Source organism: Copadichromis virginalis, linkage group LG15 (assembly GCF_057382275.1).
Source record: "Copadichromis virginalis isolate Kocher_CV1m ecotype Utaka linkage group LG15, C_Virginalis_male_GT1.1, whole genome shotgun sequence".
NCBI lineage: Eukaryota > Metazoa > Chordata > Actinopteri > Cichliformes > Cichlidae > Copadichromis > Copadichromis virginalis.
The window spans coordinates 39,241,997-39,263,043 of NC_140632.1; the positions used below are offsets into that span (position 1 = coordinate 39,241,997).

General features: G+C 40.5%; 1 protein-coding gene across 2 annotated transcripts in view; it reads right to left on the reverse strand.

Annotated features, from left to right (window-relative positions):
• Positions 1-21,047, reverse strand: part of negr1 (neuronal growth regulator 1) — a 165,906-nt gene that overhangs the window by 92,202 nt on the left and 52,657 nt on the right. The window lies entirely within an intron of this gene.

Consider the following 21,047-nt stretch of genomic DNA (forward strand, 5'->3'; position numbering starts at 1 on the left):
CATTATATCCGAATGTAAGTGGCAGTATCAAGGTGCTCTTACAATGTTAGTCCAACACTTCAGAAGCCAGAATCGTCAATACCTTGACCCAATCAACACTTAGTAATGGCGGCCAGTGTGCTGGAGGTGATTAATTTCCTCTCGTTTTCACAACACTATAACGCAGTTACTCCAAGGTAACATGTGTACTGAGGCTCACTTTGTGTTTCTCAGTCAGTATATGCCAGAAGATTCTAGGATCTTTGTAATAAAGCAAACTGCTTGACCAGCCATACTACATCATGGTTTAAAAGACCGCTGATGAGTTTGAAGATTTTCTCAAAATCCCTTCCCTCTAATTCAGAATAACGCAGTAGCCGCTTCTAACTGTAGACAACTTAACTCAGTGACATGGAAGTAAAAATAAATCTTACTATACTGATCACAGTGTAAGTATATATGTACTGTAACTCGTCCTTAAAAGGTCGGGCCCGCTTAACAAAGCTTTGCAACAACGTCACAGCAATTACAAAAGCTATATATTTAAAAAATATATAATTATTATAAATCCAGTTGGGTTTTTTGTATATATAATGCACACGTCATCCTCCCCCTGTGAATGCAACACTAAGTTCTATGAATTTATTTGTTTCATGTGCTATGTTCAACATAAATAAAAAATACAACCACTTGCTCAAAGCTGCTTAGAGGAAAACTAGTCAAAACTAAAGTGGACATTCATATAAAAGTTCCTCCCTGCTGAGATAAGACGTCGCTGGAATTCTTAGTTGTTAAATTCTTGGTTAACACATTGAAAGCCTGTGAAGTTCGGTACCATTACTGTTCCCTGGGTGCCTCTCTCTGAGTGCTCCGTATCATCCCTTTTCCACCTCCTCCAACTCTAACATCAGAAACAGTCACGACTGTGCGACCCCTTCAACAGCAGAACAATATAACCCTTCCCTCGATACCAACATCACCAGCTTGTTGTTTTCTTTAGGCGCTAATTCATTAACGATGCTATGATTGTCATGTTTGCCCATTCCTCTCTAATTTCCCTTCTCTAGCCCTGCGGGAGGTGCTGAGCACAAGCTGCCACAGCTGATCTGGGTGGCATCATCTCCCTCCTAGCAGATGCCTCAGGTGAATAAATAAAACCGTAATGACGCCACCTTGAATTACGGAAATGCTTACAGCTGCACTATTATAACATGGGGGGTGCACGCTACTGGGCTCTTCCATGAATTCTGACAGGCCTTTCCACGATGACTTCTGCTACTAAATTGCAGGACCCAATTACTGGCTAAACCTACTGCCATCAAGCTTTCCAATTAGAGCACAGAGGGGAACCCTGGCCACTAGCTGTAATGGACGGCAGCACGGGTGATGAGTCACAGGAAGCTGTGAGAAAGAGAGGGAAGGACAGGCAAGAAGGAAAAGAGTGCCATCCTTTATTTTCCACTGCCAGTGTTGAAACAGATGAAGATGTTGTGACTGCTCAAGACAACGCAATGCAATAATCTTACTGAAACAGAGAGGCTCTTTCATTGGAGGACACCTTTTTTTAATCATTGGCCTGAAGAAATTTGGAAGTGAATTAGGGGAAGATTTACTTGATACAATGACAGGGAAATCTTAAAATATGCTTTTAAAACTCTAAAATTACCTGCTCCCAAATTTCCCCAAACTTAATAACGAAACATAAACCCCATAAAAGTATACTGAAGTTTCTTGGATGTAATATACACCTCTATAATGTGACAGCTATTCCTAAAGGTTTTCAATTACATTTCCCCAAAGCATGCAGCAAAAAAAAACAACCTTCCACTCTGTTAATTAGGTGTCAGACACGGAGACTAAACATAAGCAGTGACAGATTATATTACGCAAAGGGATTACCTCCATTTGCAGTGTCATAAAGCATTCACAGATAATTTGTAGCACTTAACTTCGGGGAAAGTTCATCCAAACAGAAAGAGAAACATGTCACTATTTGATATGACATTTTTCTTTACTGCTTTTGAGAGAAGAAAAAATAACTTTAGTGTAAGGAAAAGGCTCGACCACACAACCTATCATGTTTGTTGTGCCTCATGTGTAACATCATCAGTTGAAAGCCCTCAGAATCAATTAGGTGATTTTTAATGTATTATACACAAATCTTAAAAAGCATGCCTAATAAATCAGAGTTGATAGATACTGAAGGTGCAGTATGCATAAAGAAAGGAAAATGGTATAATTTCAAAGTAAAGTTGTCCTCTTGACAGTCTCCCTTCTCTGTTCTACGTTCCTTCAGCCTAATGAGCAGCAGCATATACCGACCGACATATTTGCAACGCAAGCTTGATCAATAGGCTCGACCAGAGTCGTCTGCCAGCGAGGCAGCCCAGGAGTTTGTTGTATAATCCAGCTTTTTATGAAGCTAAATATTACCTAAGTCTGCCTTGGCTGAGGCCAAGTGTGACAACTACAGTGAGTGCCAGTGCAGGAATAAACACATTTTACTGCAGGATTTTTCATCATTAAATAAGGCTTTCCACCAAGCTTCAGTGCCAATGGGGATGCTCTACTCAGCTGTGATGAATTGTTTTCCTACACGTCTGTCATTGGTTCTTCAGCTGGCAGGTGAATGAGGACTTCTCAGATTGAAAGGGCAGCACGGGAAATGGGTCATCTGGGTCCCTTTTCTTTTTTAAGTTTTGCTGTCACACATAGTTTGGAAAAGATTTTTAATTTTATGTCCCCAAATTAAGTATGAACAGTCTGAATGGGTCCTCACCATAAGACCATATAACCAAACCTATGAATTGTCTAAATCTATTCTGCACAAGAAGCTGTACTACTTTTCAGCACTACTTTAACATGAAATTTAACTGTGAAGAAGGTCATGCACAGTGCTGGTCGATAGAGGCACTGTCTCTTGTAGATTATTAAATAAATGTATGTATGGGATGTTTTTTATTTATTTATTCTACTGGATTTGTGTTTTTCAGCAGTGGCAGTGTTGGAGGCTCTTCACTTACTCTACTGCTGCTATTTCTTTTTTTAAAGAGTCTGGCCAGTGTTCAGTTAGCCTTCAATGCTGGAGAAGCCTCTCAGATGAGAGATGAAATGTCTTCAAGAACCTAAAAAAGAAGTCCAGTTGCTTTCAACTCAAGCTCTTCAGACTACCATGACACGAAAGCCCGAGAACCTACACGGACACTCTGGCTAATGAAATGCAGCAGCATCTCATCTGAAGGGAATGCACTTGCAGATCAGCCAACAAGAACTAGCAATGATTATCGAATATCAAGAAGTCGTCATTAAGTTTAATACAGGACTATAACTACGAGCCGTACAATAAAATGTGTCCGACTCAGCAAGATTAGATACGCAGGACAAATATGTAGAGTCAAAGACAACTACTGCTGTTAAAAAAAGTCGTCAAATAATACATGAACACAAGGTCAGGCATAAACGACAGCCCTCAAAGCTAGCATGTCAGAAGTCTGCAAGAACTTGAGCAGTTTGGGGTCAAAGGTAATCAAATAGTTCCCTGTGAACTTGAAACAGTTCCCTGTGTTTTGCACATCCCTCACAGGACCAGACACCCTTGTCCCATCTACCCCATGATGCAATGGGGTAGATGGATTTTATAAAGTCTGTAAAAACAGCCAAGTGAAAATGCAGACCACTTGAATTACAACAACGACACAAAAACCTGCCTCAGTCTGTTTTCAATGGATTCCTCAGATAATGACAGTTTAATGCCATTCTTTTTTAGTGTGTTTGTACCTTTGTGTGTGCCACAGGCTTGCACTGTGTGCTTTTAAACAAATGTTATACCATACGTGACTCCAATCCTATAAACTTTGAAAGTAGCTTTAGTTTTAGCTTCAACATCAACTGCTGAACTCCCATAGTGTTATTAAACATATCAATCTCAATAATTTTCAACAGAAAAAAATAAAGCAAAAACACACGCTCAGCCATACGGCAATAATAAAAAGCAATAAAAACGTCCCGAAAAAGAGATGTTTTCTTTTTCTTTCCATTTATTTGAGCCCAGCAGCAATTGAGGAGGTGGACTAACTGGTGGAATGGCAGTACCAAGACATAAAACCTCATCATCCCTTATTGCTTGTCTGTTTTTGGCATCTCTTCATATTCTAAGATCTCCTCGTGGCTACGATGTTGGGCAGGTTAATAAAGGATTAGGACGTTAGGAGCTGCAGCACACAGCAAATAGCTGAAGACACAAATAGATTCCTGGCAAGTGCACATTAGATGATGAACATTATTCCATAATGGTATCATTAAGTATGATGAATCCAGTGATTTACCCGATTAATGTACTGCACGAATTCGCTTGAGGGCCTGGTGACAGTGTATAATGGCGGTACAGTATGATGACTTACTGTATGTCAGTAGCGACACTATACAGATAGAAGCTGGCATGTGTGAAACAAACACAAGTCGAGTATTTTGTAACATAGGTGCACTCTCTACTACATCTGCAGCAGATAGTGTCTTTCCCGTCGATGTGACCTGGTTGTGTTTTGTTGCTGACTCTCAGTAAGCACCTACACATAACTGGATCACTGTTAATGCACCTGGCATACATTCTCATAGTGAAATCTATGCCAATTACTTTAGTTGTAAGCCTGAAGTTATTATTTTTTTCCTCTCAGTTTATGTCAGTGGCCCACTTTTTCGCTTCGAGGCATCATTCGTGTGTGACTGAAACAGAAATGACCCCAATACCGTGGTAACAATAACACACTGGTGAGGCGATGATAGCCTTGGAGAAAAAGAAAGAATCGGACAAACATTGGACAATTCTACCTCAAGCCTCCAAAATGCACTTGCAATGTATGGACGTCGCCGGAGTCATAGAGCGAAACAATTTTCACCACGTCGAAGGTGTGTTATTAGACAGAACGACTTCTGTTATCAGGAGGTTGAAGTTGAGACTTTATCAGTATTTCATGCAAACTGTGTGTATTTATTCTAATAACACGCGAGTCATTAATTTGGGAGCTGGTGAGATGATCAAGGCGATAAAAGACAAAAAGAATTGTGAAAGTAAAATCAAACATGCTGAGAACACGCTTTGCCCTGTGCAGCAATGTGAGGAAACTATAGACACCGTTTCTATTCAACTTGTAATTAACCATAACTTTATGATAATAATCCTGTCATGACCTAATTGTGCAAAAATAACATGCTTCCGCAAATGTCACAACCAATACATATGATGAGTAATTGCCAGTGAGGTTAACGATGCACAAAGCGTGATTATGGAGAGCTTGTTACCAATTTCATGCACTTCTGGGGATTTCGTGAATTAAGGGAAATCAATTGATGAAAATGAACTTTTCGAAATACCTTGTGAGAGGCAATTAATCTTCAATGGGAGAGCTGCACTGGCCATGTAATTCAAAGATAAGCTATCTAATTTATTCATGCTAATCAGCGTCTTTAAAGCCACAGCATCTTGCTTATAAACAAAATTCCTCTACGTGTGGGACACTTAAATCTCAAGGATGATTGCTGGTTTTTCAATTAGCTGCATGGCAGCAAAGTGTCTCTGATTGGTGTGGCTACTCACAGGCCCCTTAAATAGTTTACTGTCACAAATAAACAGAGAGACTGTGAGAGGGCATGCAGCTTTCAGGCTGCAAAATGTGAGCCAGGGATTAAATGACCACTGCTATGGGTGCATCTCAGCTCTTAGCTTGTGTGTATGAACTAATAATGTGATGGGACACAATCTTGGCCTCCATCTGTCACTGATCCTAAAGGTCAAAGTTCAACCTTTAGAGCCTGGGTCTTGATTAATGGGGAGAAAGCAGTTTGCAGCTAGCACACACACACAGTCATAACAAAAGAGCTGAGCTCAGTGGGTGTTTGGATCTGCTCTTTATTGGCCTGTTGCTCATCAGTAGGTCTTTGTGTTTCATTATTTATGAAAAAAAATGTGGATTATTAGTTAAAAGTAGTTATTTAATAGAAAACAAAAATGCTGTACTCATAAAAGTGATTGTGTAATTACTAGAGATGGCACGATACCACTTTTTTATGTCCGATACCGATACCGATATCATAAATTTGGATATCTGCCGATACCGATATGAATCCGATATAGTGTTTTTTAATCAACAAAACTGTTTTTTAAAATATCTTGCTGCATTTTGTATAAGTTCATACTCAAGTTTAAAACAACAACTACACTAAAGCTATTCTGTTATACCTGTATACAAAAAAAATATTTCATAGTTCAGCAATACTGATCAATCTAATAAACTTAAACCTACACCATCCTCCCTATTCTGGTATTTTAAAGAGTACTTAGCGTAAATATTAAGCAACCTAACTAATAGGGTTCCAACTCCCAGCAACAACAAAAATAAATAAATAAAAAATAGGGAACCACCCCTCACGCTCCACCTCATGATGCTTAATCGACGTAATCAACCTTAATTTGATGCAGTGTGAAAAAAAATGCACAGAAATCAATTATTTTTCAAGAAATATTAAATAGATTCAACATCTTTCTTCAACAAAATTGCAGACTGCACAGATGGTACCTTCCCAAAGTAAAAAGTACTATAGCTTACTAGGGTATATATATTAGACTTAATAGTCACTATATACAGTAATTGACTTCTATTCATTTTACATCAGATTAAAACTTTGGGTGTCAGATAATTATTTATTAAAAGCTCGACATTTTAAATGAGAATAAGAAAGAAAAGTCTGTCTTTGTGCCCCCTTTTCCCTGTTCATGCCCTATCGGCCCCCCTGGCTAAACTTTGCTAGATCCGCCCCTGCACAGTTACAGCCATCAGCTACGTAGAAAAAGATCCTGGTGTAGAAAGTAATATTAAATAAATTCTAACAACAGCTTATCAAGCTTAAACGTGCTGCTGTTGTTCAGCCGCTGGTTTCCTCTTTCTGGTGCAAAGTGGACCAAAAACAAACAAGAGAGACGGACTCGCGACAGAAAAGCCGATCAGCTGATCAGTTTCACGATTGAAGTAGCAGCCGGAGAGCGAGAGGCAGTCGCTTGTTAAGCTTAACGTGGGAATGCTTTACAAACATTCAGAGATGGACTTACACACTTGCTTTACTTCTCTCGGGATAACTTTGTCGGAGATGAAATGCCAGGTTGCTAGCGAAGCTCCAAATGCTATCCAGACCACCGACAGGTCCCGCATGCCACAGCTGCTCTATCACGTGATGCATACTGCTCCGACTGCTAACGTTCTGAGGTGAGTTACGGCGTGTTGCAAGTTTTGTGAGGTGCTTTCGTGATATTTAATGGATCAGATTACATTTTTTATTTTTCTCCGATATCCGATCCAGTAATTTAGGTCAGTATCGGACCGATACCGATACGTAATATCGGATCGGTCCATCTCTAGTAATTACGTTTTCTATTAAATTGATGCATTCCCATAAACTTCATTCACAAGAAGCCACCACCTTGAGTACAGTGTCAGAGATGGCCATTCTTCACAATCGCCTTGTATGTATCTGGCTAGAGACAGGCTACAAACATATAGGCCAAGTGAGTTACTTACAGATCACAAACAGCTCTTTCAGTTGTATATGACCATTTAACGTTTAATCATCTAGCTCATTATGACTTTCTACTCCTCCTTCCTCTTTTCCACCTCATCCGCTTCCTCCTCACCTCAAGCCTTATCACCTGAACTGAATTCAGGGCTCTAACACACAAAAACATTCATAAACATGCTTATTTGTTCCTGACATTGTTACACTTAGTTACTGTCAGCAGATCAGACGTGAGACCCTCCTGTCCCAGTGCAGCTGACAGCGAGCTAGCTAAAAAAACAACAACAGCTGGTTATAAACTAACATTATGCCAGCTAACGTTAGGCTGAGTGTCCTGAAAGTCCTAATGTGTCCTAATTGCTTTTGAAAAACAGTTTTATTAAATTTCACATTGCAAAAATGACAGAATGACATTGCAAGAACAGCAGGTCCTAATGTCGGCTAACGGGGGTAAAAACATCGGCTCACCTCCGTTTCTCTGTCATCAGACAGAAGTGAGCTTTGCTGACTCGTATCAAGACTCCTTTTACAAACTTTCACGGCCTCCTCTATAGTGAACACATGGGCGCCAGGTGAGATAAAATGCTGACTGATAGTTTAAACTCACTAAAGATGAATGGTGGCCAGAACTGCTTGTCCTACAACGTCCACCGTAGCTAGGGTTGTGAAGAAAACGGAATTCAGTTGACTGCAATCTGCAATATACTGACATCTAGTGGTGAGATTGTACACACTGTAGCTTTAAGATGCAAAATACCAACCCTGTTGAAATAGCGCCAAGCAGCTGTAGTTTTCGTCTATAGCGCGTACATCTCAGGGAGTAGATACATAAAATGATCGCTGATACCGAACACTGTCTTGTGTGTGCGATTTTAGAGATGCTGTTTTTCAACTACCCAGTTTCTCAGTGAATCTAAATTTAAGATGCCTTTCTGTGCTTTTCATCATACTTGTCAGAGTGCCCTTGAGAGTTCTGATGAGCGTCTTTGAGCACATTAACATAATCTCCACTGGGCTTCTGGAAGACCCTTAACCATCAAAGCAATGCGCACTGCCCTGCCTTTGTTTGTCCATTTGTAGTGCAATTACTGTGAAATATTGCTACGTATCCCTGTGACTGGGCCATGTGGAGCAAAAGAAATCTACATTTTCATGAAGTGCGACGAACTGTCCGGGAAAGTTGGAATCGCGTCGAAACGCACTCGTGGATTGTTTGTCAAACTCACTTCCTCTCCTTCTGTCTCCCTCAGTCATGATTTATTCCTCTCATTGGTGAGTCATATAAGTCCGTGATAAATAGCATCGGCTGCCAAAACAATTCAAGGTTCAAGTGCATAAGAGGATTAGTGATTACACTCAGAGTTTGTGTGTGTGTGGGGGGGTGCATCTATGTAGTATGCACATCTGTGCACAACCACAAACACTGAAAGTGTCTGCATACAGCACGTGTATTATCTGTGTGTGCTCCATTCATTCTGATGGTGCTCCTGTATCAACTGCTTTTCTTCACAGTCGTCCCCATGGGTTGGTAAAGGGAGATTTGGATTAAAAAACACGTAGGTAATACAGGGCAATTCCTGTCCAGTGAGAGCTTTGGAAAGGCCAAAGTCATGAATATTCAATAAGTTGCTCATTATTAAAAACTATCAGCTACTTTGCCGAATACAGATGTCAGTTCCTGCTATTTGTTTACGCTGTTAGTCTCGAAAGATAAAGATGTTAATACAGAACACCAGGACTCTGATCATTTTAAATAAGCATCCCACCTCTGATTTGCCTGTTTTTGTGTCTATGATAATACATCATGTGTCAGGTCACTACAGATGAATGCTGCAGTATCCAGAACATGTAGGTTGAATGTCATGGTTAGACTACTAGTACATAGCTACTGTAATTCAAGCATGTATAAATCTAGTGCGTAGATTTTCATTGCATTACAGTAGTGAACTGATGATTATTTTTATCATCTAAATATTATTTTAAGTTTAATATTTAAATGGTAAATGGCCTGTATTTATATAGCGCTTTACTAGTCCCTAAGGACCCCAAAGCGCTTTACACATCCAGTCATTCACACACATTTATTTTGTTGATAAACTACCAAAAGTCCACGGCTATTTATTGTATGGTAGTGAGGAGGCTACATTACAATACACAGCTCTTTTAACATCTGTTTCTATTTTTTTCTGTACATTGGTGTAGCAAATTTGTTCTGTATATGGGTTTATGTGAGCTGCTGAGGAATTTTCTATCTATCTGTCCATCTGTCTAAAATGTGTGCATAGACTTTCTAAAACAGTCTTATCCTTGAGTGGATTTTGACCTAAACCACTTTTGACCTAAAAGTGGAACAATCCTGCATGTCAAAAATGTGATTCTTTGAGACGGTAAGGCAAAAAAAGGTCTGATGCAGTCGCTTAGTTGGAGGGCTCGTTGAATCTAACAAAGACGGAGGGTCTCTGTGACCAGACTTCTACGACAGCTAGTAGTCAAGGAAGCCAACAAAGAGGAAATCTCTCCCTGCTCTTTAATTGCACTTTGGGCAGAAGATAAATCTCGCGGACGAGACAGGCGGGCGGCACCCCACTGCTGGTGGTCAGTTTACATTCAGGGTGATGTATGCAACAGTGCTGTAAGGCCAGAGAGCGCAGCCTGTGATATTTATCTGCCCAATTAGGGCCAGTATATCTCTGAGATGTCTGCCAGTGTTTCCCCCCCAGCAAATCAGTTTCACAGCCATCCCACCATTGATGAAGGTTATGCTGTATGATAAACACAGCCTAGAGGACAAGCACGCTTGTATCCACACACAAGTGAGAGAATTCTTATTTCTGTTGTGATTTACACCTCTGAGAACCAAATGTTTAACACCACAAAAGCCATGGGCTGACACGTCTAAGCCTGACTGACTGTGTGAACAGTCAGTCAGGCTTAGGGGGAGAACGATGCCAGAGTAGCACGCATGTTCACAATTCAAAAGTTCAAATCGGACGGCATGTGGCAGGAAAAACTGGGCAAGGACTGGGTAATGTATGCTCATGAAAATGAAATAGACATTTTCATTTGAAAAGCAATCAGGGTTTATATACGACTACGTATGACTTTTAAACAAACCAAAAGAAAAACAGTCAAAATCCCTCTGTTCTACCGAAGATCAGTCAGGTAGAAAAAACCAACAAAAGTCATAGTTGGAGCCACGTTAAAATCGTTTCTGGTAAGTTTTATTGATTACTCTTTGTTTCCCTGATCGTGTTTTAGTCGAACAGGACCAGGACTCGACTGCTCAACTCCCTGCTCGACTTCCTGCAGGTATCTCTGTTTCTGCTCTGCAGTTACTGGTTCTACTGTGTCGATTGTCATCTCGCCGTGCCTCCCCGTCATCACCACAGTTGGTCACAGCAGTAAAATGTGTCCCTGATTTATCGTTATTTGGTTTGTCTGTTTTCTAAACTACTGACAGAGTAAACACTGATCAGCACTTAATACGAACTACTTGCAGGTGGGGTCAAGTTTAATTATTTAGGACATCACAACAGTAAATGGATTACTCTACATGTCTCATTCTCACATTCATACAAGACCTTTTTCCTACATCTAACTGCTTTTTATTTGATCATTAATCCCTCCTTCCTGCACTGAAAAAAACAACCAGACTAATCTGAGGTGTGTAAGCGGGAATAAGAATGTGTCACAGACAAAATTAAAAAAAGAAAAAGAAAAACAGCACGAGACGACAACAACAAGTGACTAATTTTGACAACTCAACAAACTCAAAGGTTCTCAGAAGTCTTAAATCATGATTTTATTGCACCTAATGAGACAAGATGAACAACATCACCCGCATCAAACGAGATGACGATGTGGAAACATAATGGGGAATTCAGTCTGCTAATTCTTCTAGCGTGGTATGCCTATATTGTTCCAGCACAAATGCTGTGACAATGTAAAACATGTCGAACTCACCATGACAACAGCCAGACATGAAGTTTAAGAAAAGGCTAATTAAAGAAAAAAGGCACTGAGAGTTAACAGCGAGGCTTTTTACTTGAATAAGACACAATTAACAGTTAAAAGAGAGGAAACTGGAATTAAAGCCTAATTAGGTCTTGGTTCAAATAAAGGCCAAGTTTCCGCTTTACCTGAAGTAAATAAAGCTTTGATTTAAGCAGCTACAGCTACCCATGATTCATTAAATCACTTTTCAAGTTTATTTCTATTATATTTTAATTAAATTATACATCTTATGCATGTTGACTCGTGTAATGTTTTCTCACATGCTCGACTCTTTTTAAAACAATTTTGGCCTTCCCGGCATTAAAGGTGTTATCTAAGCTGGAGTGTCTGTGCACTTTCACGACTCGAGGTAATTTATTGAATATTTATGGCTATCGGCAACAATGAGTGACAGCAGAGATTTCTTTTTCCTGCCCATTAATCTAATGTTATCCACGAGTACAGGCATGCAGAGAACACATGAAAAAAACCAGAGGATAATTGAAGTGGGACACCATCCAAGAAAATTCACGGGGAGTAACTCTACATTCTGTGGTTTTCGGTGGAAACAAACCCATTACTATAATCTGGAGAATAAAGCTATACAGCGCATACATTTCAAAGTACAAAAAGTATAAAAATAAACATCACTCCATATTTTATTGTTAATAAAATAAAACCAGCATGCACAAGGCAATTACATTTTTACATAATAGATCACGTGGAATGTAATTTTGAGGAATTTACAGACGTAAAAAGTGACAACGTGGAGGTAAATTTCATGTTAAGCTCTTTTACCTGTGAATACCGTTCAAGGCTCCAAATGAAAGTTTTCTCCACTCAAGCTGCCTCTATTCTCTATTCTCTAGAGAAGACAGACGTGAGAGCTGAGCGGCTGACCTTTAACCTCACTCATTTTAATTAACAATGCCTAATATCAGCCATTTTCATAATGAGGATTCACTTTAGGCTCACGCAGATGCTCAACCAACTGCACACACGCGCACATGTGCATGCAGTTGTACAAATATATATTGCTGCATGCACGATGAGAGAAATTTACAAGAGCTTAGATAAAAATTCACAAACACAGACACCCACACAGAGACACACACACACACACACACACACACAAACGTGCAATGATTGGTGGCTAACTAAATGTCAGGGGCCATAATGGCAAATCTGTTCCTTTAGACGCACTCATATTCTCTCCACACTTTCCCCTGCAATATAAATGGCAGCCACATTGTTTCAGTGCATTATTATTCCACTGAGGCCTTGATACTCAGTTATTCCAGCTGATGCTGATTCACTATTCCCTGTTCATAGAACATCTTTTCACAGGCATTAGAAGCTATTGCAGTAATGTTGTCAAAGTGTCTGTTTTCCACTTTGATAGCAATCATCATGCAACAAGTCTTTCATCTAAAACTAGATAAAACTAGATAAGTCAATAATCTCAGTGTAATTCATCTTTTTTTAATTAAAATCAAATTTTATCTTAATAAAATTTCTAGTTGTAACAGTAATTCTAGCTCAGCTAAAATGTAACTTTGGTTAATGTGACTAAAAACATCAAGTGTAACACACTACAGCTATAAAATGCTCGGCATTGGTCTCCACATTGCTTTATATACATTGTTATACCTTAGTAGTGAAGAGTGTGTCGTTCCCACAACACTGCTTTCCTCCCGAGGTCCCCGCAGCTGTTGAAAGCAATGACTTACGCAAAGACTGGAAGTCCCTCTATATGCACGTAAACCAGTTCACAGAACTCCGATAATCACAGAATGTTTTCCTTCATCGTGTGCTTGAGCTTAGCGCAGCTGTACAGTAGGCGACAGTAGGCCTTCGTGCGAAGGCGTGTCACAGAGCGCAGTCGTCAAAGTTCAATCAGTTGAGTTGCAGGTTGAGTCCAACGCACACAGAGATAAAGATCATGTTTATTACTCATTTAAAAATAAAAAAGCTGCATTTCTGTCCTTATCGGCTGAAATGACTGCTTATACAGGAAAATTACTCCTCTGATTGTTCATTCCTTGTAACGCTTGTAGACTATTAGAGTAAATGTCTAATCTAATAGCAGCATTCAGTTTAATCTTCAGGTAAGCTGCATCGACTGTTGACAAAATGTCCCGCCGTGTTTCAGTTTCACTGAAATATGCAGAAGTTAACTTTAAACTTTTTAAGCTACTTGACATCGAGTTTAAAAGGAAAATTGTTTAACCAATATGTGCAGTGGGAGCAATCTGTTTGAAATTGAATCAAGAGCAAAGCAGAGCTAGGTTGCAATTACGTGTAAATTTTATAACATCGATGTCACTAATACTCAAGTGGAGTTTGTGACAGTCAGTGAAGGAGAAATGGCAACGCAAAGGCATTCGCTGTGTGGATTTTGTCACAGAGGTGCTTTAGCGATGCTTGACAGGACTGTATTTTCGGGCTCAGGTCACGAGAAAATGAAATCTTTTTTTTAAAAGCACCCAACAATTAATGAGACTGACAGAATCATAGCACATTACGAATAAACTGCGATTTGCTTGGTCTTTTTATGCCATGTAATTACACACTGCTTCTGCGCTGACATTAAAGAGAGGAGCTGCAACCGGAGGTTTAACCCTCCATTTCTCTTCTCGCTGTGAAACACTCTTTCCAGGCTGACTCACTCCATGGGCGTGGGCGACTTTTCACTGTGGATCCGCTTTGATCCATATTAATGTCCAAAGCATTTTCATCACATACAGGATTACTGCTCACATTTTTGAAAAACGTTAACCCCTACGAAGCAATACACCACGCCAGGGCAACATGTAAAATCCCACATGAAATCCTATATCTTTAGACATACTGCATTATGTGAACAAGATTTCTCTTAACAAATTCATGGTGATGAAACCTTGAAATGCATTTCCAATGCCTGTGTGAGCAGCTACTGATGGTGAAAGGAAGTATGCTTCTTTCCCCTTCCTCGCTGTGACAAGATATTCTTAGATGAGAGGTGCTGTGCATATTTAATGCATTATCACATCTACAATCTTAATTAACCGAGAGCGAGGAATAGAATGGCGGCTGAGGAGGAGGCCGCTTATGTGATGTACAGAAGGGGCGGGCTGGGCCTGATGCCAATCTTTCAGTATCCTGCATCAGATGCTGTTCGGGGGGGGGGGGGGGGGATTGCTGCTAAGTTAGTGTAAGCGGGATGGAGAGAGGAGAATATGCAGACGAGGAAGAACAGCAGGGTTCACATGAACTAGTTACTTCATGGTCAGAGCATTTCGCATTCACTCAATAATCAGTGCACAGCCACAAGGCAGAGCCCATTTGGTTTAATCTTGTTAAGTCGAGTATTTGAAGAATGGTCTAACTGCTCGGCACCTGTGCCAAAAGTACCTGGAGGAAAACAGGGACCCTTTAGTAATTTAGCAGACCCCCTGTGGCCTTATGATCACTGCTTTTGGCTGAGATTACGTGAGAGAGAGAGGGCGAGCGGGCACTGGCACCTTCAGAGGACTGTTGTTGTGATTTCAATTTAAAAAAAAAAAAAAAGTAGATCTGGAGTTGAGCTGAGTTTAATCTTTGCATCACTCTGTGGAATATGAATATGCTTCTCTGCATCCGACAGACCCGCAGTCCTCTCATCTTCCTATTTTTGTTTTGGCGCACTGAGCTTACTCCATGTGCAATGACAACAAAGAGAAAATGTGGTGCCGAGACGGTGCCCTCGGCGTTGTGTGTCTCTGAGCTGTAATGCCAGTGCAATTCTGAACAATTTTTCCACCCACCTATCAGGGGCGCCGTTTGCAAAAAAGCTATGGGGGGTGGGAGGGGCACAGATGCAAATGTCTAATTTGCTGAGGTGACATAAGGTCTCTGAGGGGGATAAATGTCACACTGAGATTAAATGATTCTTAGAGAAGACAGCAAAGTCATATCCCACCTCTAGCCTCTAATAGAGCAGCATGTGATTCATGCATTAAGAAGCGTGACGATAACTAGAGATTCCTGGTGCCGTAGGTTCGGGTAAGGAGAACTCCCGAGGGATGCGACTCCAGAGAAGGAGGGAAAAAAATTCTCGTCTTTACCTCCGTCTTCATCCGCTCGTATAAAACTGACGTTATTTCTCATTGCCATAAATAATGTAAAGGTTTCTGCTGAGCGAGAGACGACTAAAAAGGAAACACATGGAGATTCAGTTTTTTTAAAAAAGAAGAAAAAAAGTAGAACAATTCCAAAAACAGCTTTACATATTTATCAAAGTTACAAACTTTCAGTGGGTTCTCAATTTGCCAAGTCATCATTGTTAAGGGACTGGTGAATTTTAAGGATTTATGAAGCGAAGCGTTGAACATTACTTCCATCTCCATCACAAGCTGTCCCTTAAAAATATCCAACTTTTGGCAAATGTTCCTCGCTTGTATTTTAGCATTCGTCTTTTCTGCCCCACAGCTTGGTGAAATATTCAAATATCTCCATTTTCAAATCTGTAAATGACCGGATGCAAGAAAGCCACTCCCTGCACTGCAGACAAAGATATTCATTTCAGATAAGCATAATTGCTCGGTGGATCAACTACTCAAAGACCCAACCATGCACCTGAAATGAGTTGAGACCATTGCATATTTTCATGCAGTAATCCCTTCTTGCTCCAATTTTCCATGTTACTCTTCCATGGTGCACCGTCAAGCAAAGTAAAAACGCCCCAAAAAAATCCAACGCCATGAAATCCTTTTAAGTCAACTGTAACATTTGTGTTGCGGTATTAATAAATGTTGCATGCTTGGACTGAAAAGCTCAGATTAAAGTGTCTGTTTTTTTTTCTTAGCAAGTCTTCCCTTTCATTTCAGCAGATGAAAAAAACAGCATGCTCCCAGAAGCCTCTGCAACATGACAGAGCGGCTCCTCTGCTACATCTCATCTGTAAAGAAATCTCTCTGTTCTCGATGAGTGGGCTTAAGCATGTGTACACAACTACCACACAGTGACAGGTAAGGTTTCCCAGTGCACAGTTTTGACAAAGAAAATGAACTGAAGTACAATATGGTGTAAAATGGCAGAGATGCCAGAAGACCACACATATGCTTTGGGACAGAATGGCTGGCAATGTAATGAACCAAATTTTTTAACAAGCTCTAGCGACCTGTCAAAGACATGCCTATCGGCATTCATCAGCTGGAGGTAGTCATCTGTATTTCAGCATACTTCCTGCCTGCAGCTCCCTCTCAGATACACAGAGCTGTCTGTCCATTTGCCTGATGACTCAACAGATTTAGATACATAACACAATCAAAACACCATCAAGCTTTACTGAAAGCTGATAGTACATTTAGGGATCTCCATGTTTTACACTTTTTCACATGATTATATCGTCCGCTCATCATCCATCAAGGAAACAGTGATCACATCCCTTCATATAGCGTTCAGATATTTTTGTTTTCTGCTATCACTACCCAGTCTTTGTCCTACACTACAGGTTTAACGAAGCTGCAGGCTCTCTGCTAAACAGCTTCTGTTCAGCCTCGTTATTGTTTATGTGAAATAAAATGCAGTTCTCAGACATCACTGACTTTGATGGTCAACATGTTACATTTGCGAACAACAGTTGCTATTTGTAGGTCAAACTTTTGCCAAATCTTAGCCATTATGTCACATCCATCAGGAATTCTAGCCATTCCAAGACTTATTATGCAGCTGACAGCTGGCACATTAGCTTCGGTTTGATTGTGGCCATATGGCCAGTGGTGAGGAGCTGCCATGACCCACAACACCCCTGGTAAGATTCCCATTACAAACTGTTCTTCGGAAAACCAACGCCTACAAAAACATGACGGTCGTGCAGCTCACATTACTGCCTGCCAAGCAGCTGATTACAGTTTATCACATACATATTCAGAAACATGGTGTACCTGTAAAATGTGGCCCGAGCAGGGAAAGCAACGCTATGTGCGTTCTGTCCATGTGAATATCAGCAAATAAAAGCAGTCTTCACTCTCTTCCCTCCACTCTAGTCAATCCTAGAATTGCTTATAACGGCTGCTCAATGGGGCAAATTCAACAATGTGAACACAATAGGTTAGTGTAAAAAAAGTATGAGATTTTCTTATTATAACCTCCAGACAAAGGTGCTTTCATTATAACCTTTTGACCAGCAATTAGCCCTAACTTATAGGGATGTGTTGACCTTTTCTCTCCTGGTACCTAACCCCAAGCAGTCTTACTAATACCAGTGCCCATTTGCACCCCCCCATTAAAAATTTGCATTACACATCTTACTGCATGGATCTCATTGAAATTCCAGCTCCTAAAAGTTCAACATAAGAAGCACAATCATTCTGTATTACTGAGCTTACAGATATAATACAATTTCAAGCTTCTGTGTGCCTTTTCAAAATGACTTTTCCTAAAAAAAAACAAACTGCAGAAAATGTACTTTTCAGAAAAAGTTTGATGCGTCAACCTTTAATAAAGGCAACTGAATGCCAATGGCCACTTTTATTACCTACACAGGAAGGGACATGCAGAACAGTGTTTCGTGCCCCATCTTACTGATATGTGATCTACTTTATAAAATCAGTATTCAAGGCCAGTTTGAGGAATCTCTTTACAGTGAACAGACACATTTCTAGAAGTAAATTCATCATTCGCTGAGAGGAAGCGAACGCCTGTGTGCTTGTGTTGGTGTGTGCGTGCGTCTGGGGGTGTATGCTTTCACTTGAGGAAACGCTAACAAGACTCAAGACTGCTGATGGACACATTGGCAGAGGCGGGATTTGCCCCTGTGACCTTTCAGCTATAGCACAGTGGCTATAACTGCAGAGGCGCTGCGGTGCTCTGAGGAGTTGACAAGTGCTGATAGAACTCTGCATTTATATTAAAGGTTTAAGCCTATCTTCATTAACAAACAATAAGTGAGGCTATGGACGCTCAATTTCTTGATGAGAGATTAAAAAGAAATTAGATAAGGTGCATTTGCACTAAAGACTTCTCATGACTCTGAGGGTACCAGCTCACCAGGGAGCTGCCCGGAGAACTACAAACTTTCAGGGCGCTTGTTTTTTTCTGCTTGCATTCGCACAGCCAATTATATTGACCTGTTTTTGCTTGCTGTTGTCATCTTTGTGAATGGTGGCACGCCCCACTCTGTGATGTTGTTTTAGCTTGCTGTGCACTCTTTAGTTTTAATTACCTGAGGCACACGCCGCAGCTGTAGTGGCTGGTGTGGAGACCCGCGTGTACGAGTAGGTCAGATTTACCACCTTTTAATTGATAGATGAGTGAAGCTCAAAGATTCCCAGATTATAGACAGGAAGCTGCTACAACGGCTTGAAAAGATGAGACTTTCTGGAGAAAACGCTTCAACTTCTTCTGTTTTACATCAGCACTGATTCAGCACACATAACATCCATCATTAAGAAGAAGACTGCAGGGAGTCAAGCGCCAGCATGAACAGTTATGGGGCTGTGATGTGGTCACAGTTGACGCAGGTAACAACAAACAGGAAGGTGACGACAGCAGAATCGGAAAGGCCGAGTTTCAACCAGAAAAGTTTTTCAGCAAAGTGACGACAACCGGCCCAAGAAGGAGGTTACACACTAAATCTAATCTGTAGCTCAATGCACTATCTATCCACCTGCTGTAACTTTATTATGCTAACCTGCACAGACGGATCAGCAGAGCTGTGTCGGTGCAGCTCCACAAAGTCAGTGCGATCTTTCACTTTCTTCTAATCCTGTCTCCGTTTGAGATTTACTGATGCCAAATATATCACGCTGACAGAAAAAATCTCATATTTTTCACGTGTTCTTATATGTAAGAATAAAACCTGGACTTCACTGTTGATTTCAGTTTTTGCCTCCAACTTTCACTCAGATAGCTGATGTTTACCTGCAATTTTGTCTGCAGGTTTGCCAGAAAGTTACAATCAACTAAAAGATTTTTCTATGAAACGTTGTACTTTGTGGACTGACACGAAAATGGATGGGGTGGAGTCCGTCCTCCAAAATAGGACCTATAAAAAAGTACCAGGAGTATAGCATTTAAATTCTGTGACCCTTTAAAACCGACAGGATTGTTAGGATTGTTAACCAAAGGCCATTTTTGAACGGCAGTACAGTGAATGCGCTCTCATCAGCAGCCAAACAAGCACAATTGTTCAAACACCACTTTGTACCTTCGAAACCAACCTTAGTTGCCGCTCTACGCCCACACAGTTTAATATTTGCACACTACAGGCAGCAGATTAAGAAATTTGGGGAAACAGACTGTTTTAAAAGCGCGCTGCTTTCATGTTGTGCTGCTTGTTGAACAGGGACGGACACCTGAGAAGGTAAACAGTGATTTGTTTTGACTACTCTTCTTATCCTCGGCGAAAAGTGCTACCTCACAGGATAGCAGTTTACAGAAGCGCCGTCCGTGCTGTTTGCGAATTGATGTGACTCTTTTTTTTTCTTTTCCAAACCCTAGTGCTCTTGTACCAGTTTAACGTGGATAAAGGCGAAACAAATATTTTCAATTACGGCTCACAACAAACAAATCAAACTGCAGGTAGGATCACATGCCTGAAAAGAATTTTCATAAGCTCTCTCCATATGTCACAACAGAGACGCCAGCTGGAGAGCTATTTCCACTTGCACATTTCACATATCACTGCTCAAACTTCAGTGCTCCTGACCCTCACCTCTTCTATTAATACTGTGCTGCTTGTGCGGAGGTGTGCAACATTATGTTTTCATAAATTAATCCTTAACTTGGCTAGGCTTAAAGCAGAATGAGAATAATTTGTTGTGCATTTTCAATTAATCTGATACCTGCCGAGGGGTGTGTGTGTGTGAATGTAGGCCAGGAGACAATGTTGTGAAATAAATATTAGGATTAAGAGAGAGACATTTTTTAATGAAATCTTCACATCAGCCTAGAAAAGAAACATAACACGGGTGGGCCCATTAAAATCCCTAAAAAAAATGCACGCTGCCCGAGATAAAGCCCAATGCAGACAACCTCTAAAAAGCTCAGTGCCAGCACATTTGTGTCGAAAACTAAAATTCACAACATTATCGTCTGCTAAGCAATGCATAGTGCATATATAGCATATCAGCAAGTGCAGGATGTAGTTAAAAGTTATCAGAATTGGATCTCTTTTTGTTTTGCCTGCTGCGACAAAATCCAGAGAGGCCTGATTAAAGCTACTTTGCCTCCAGTAATTTAAACCAACCGGCTTTTTGCTGCATGGCCTGCGGGCATACAATGTACCTTAAAATGTCGGTTTCCCGTCACCGAAGCAATTTCTCAAGCCTTTGCCTTCGTGAGCAAGACATAAGGTGTTAGATCAGAAAAAGGCACAGGACGGAAGCTGCAGCTCGCTTTTTGTGATGCTTGAAAACTCTGCACCTACGATTTAAACAACCAAAATTGAACTGCAGATATGTGCAGACAACTGAAACACGTGCATGCTTGGAAATGGAACAATGTAAGTTATGATAATCACCAACATATACATATGCTACACACAGACA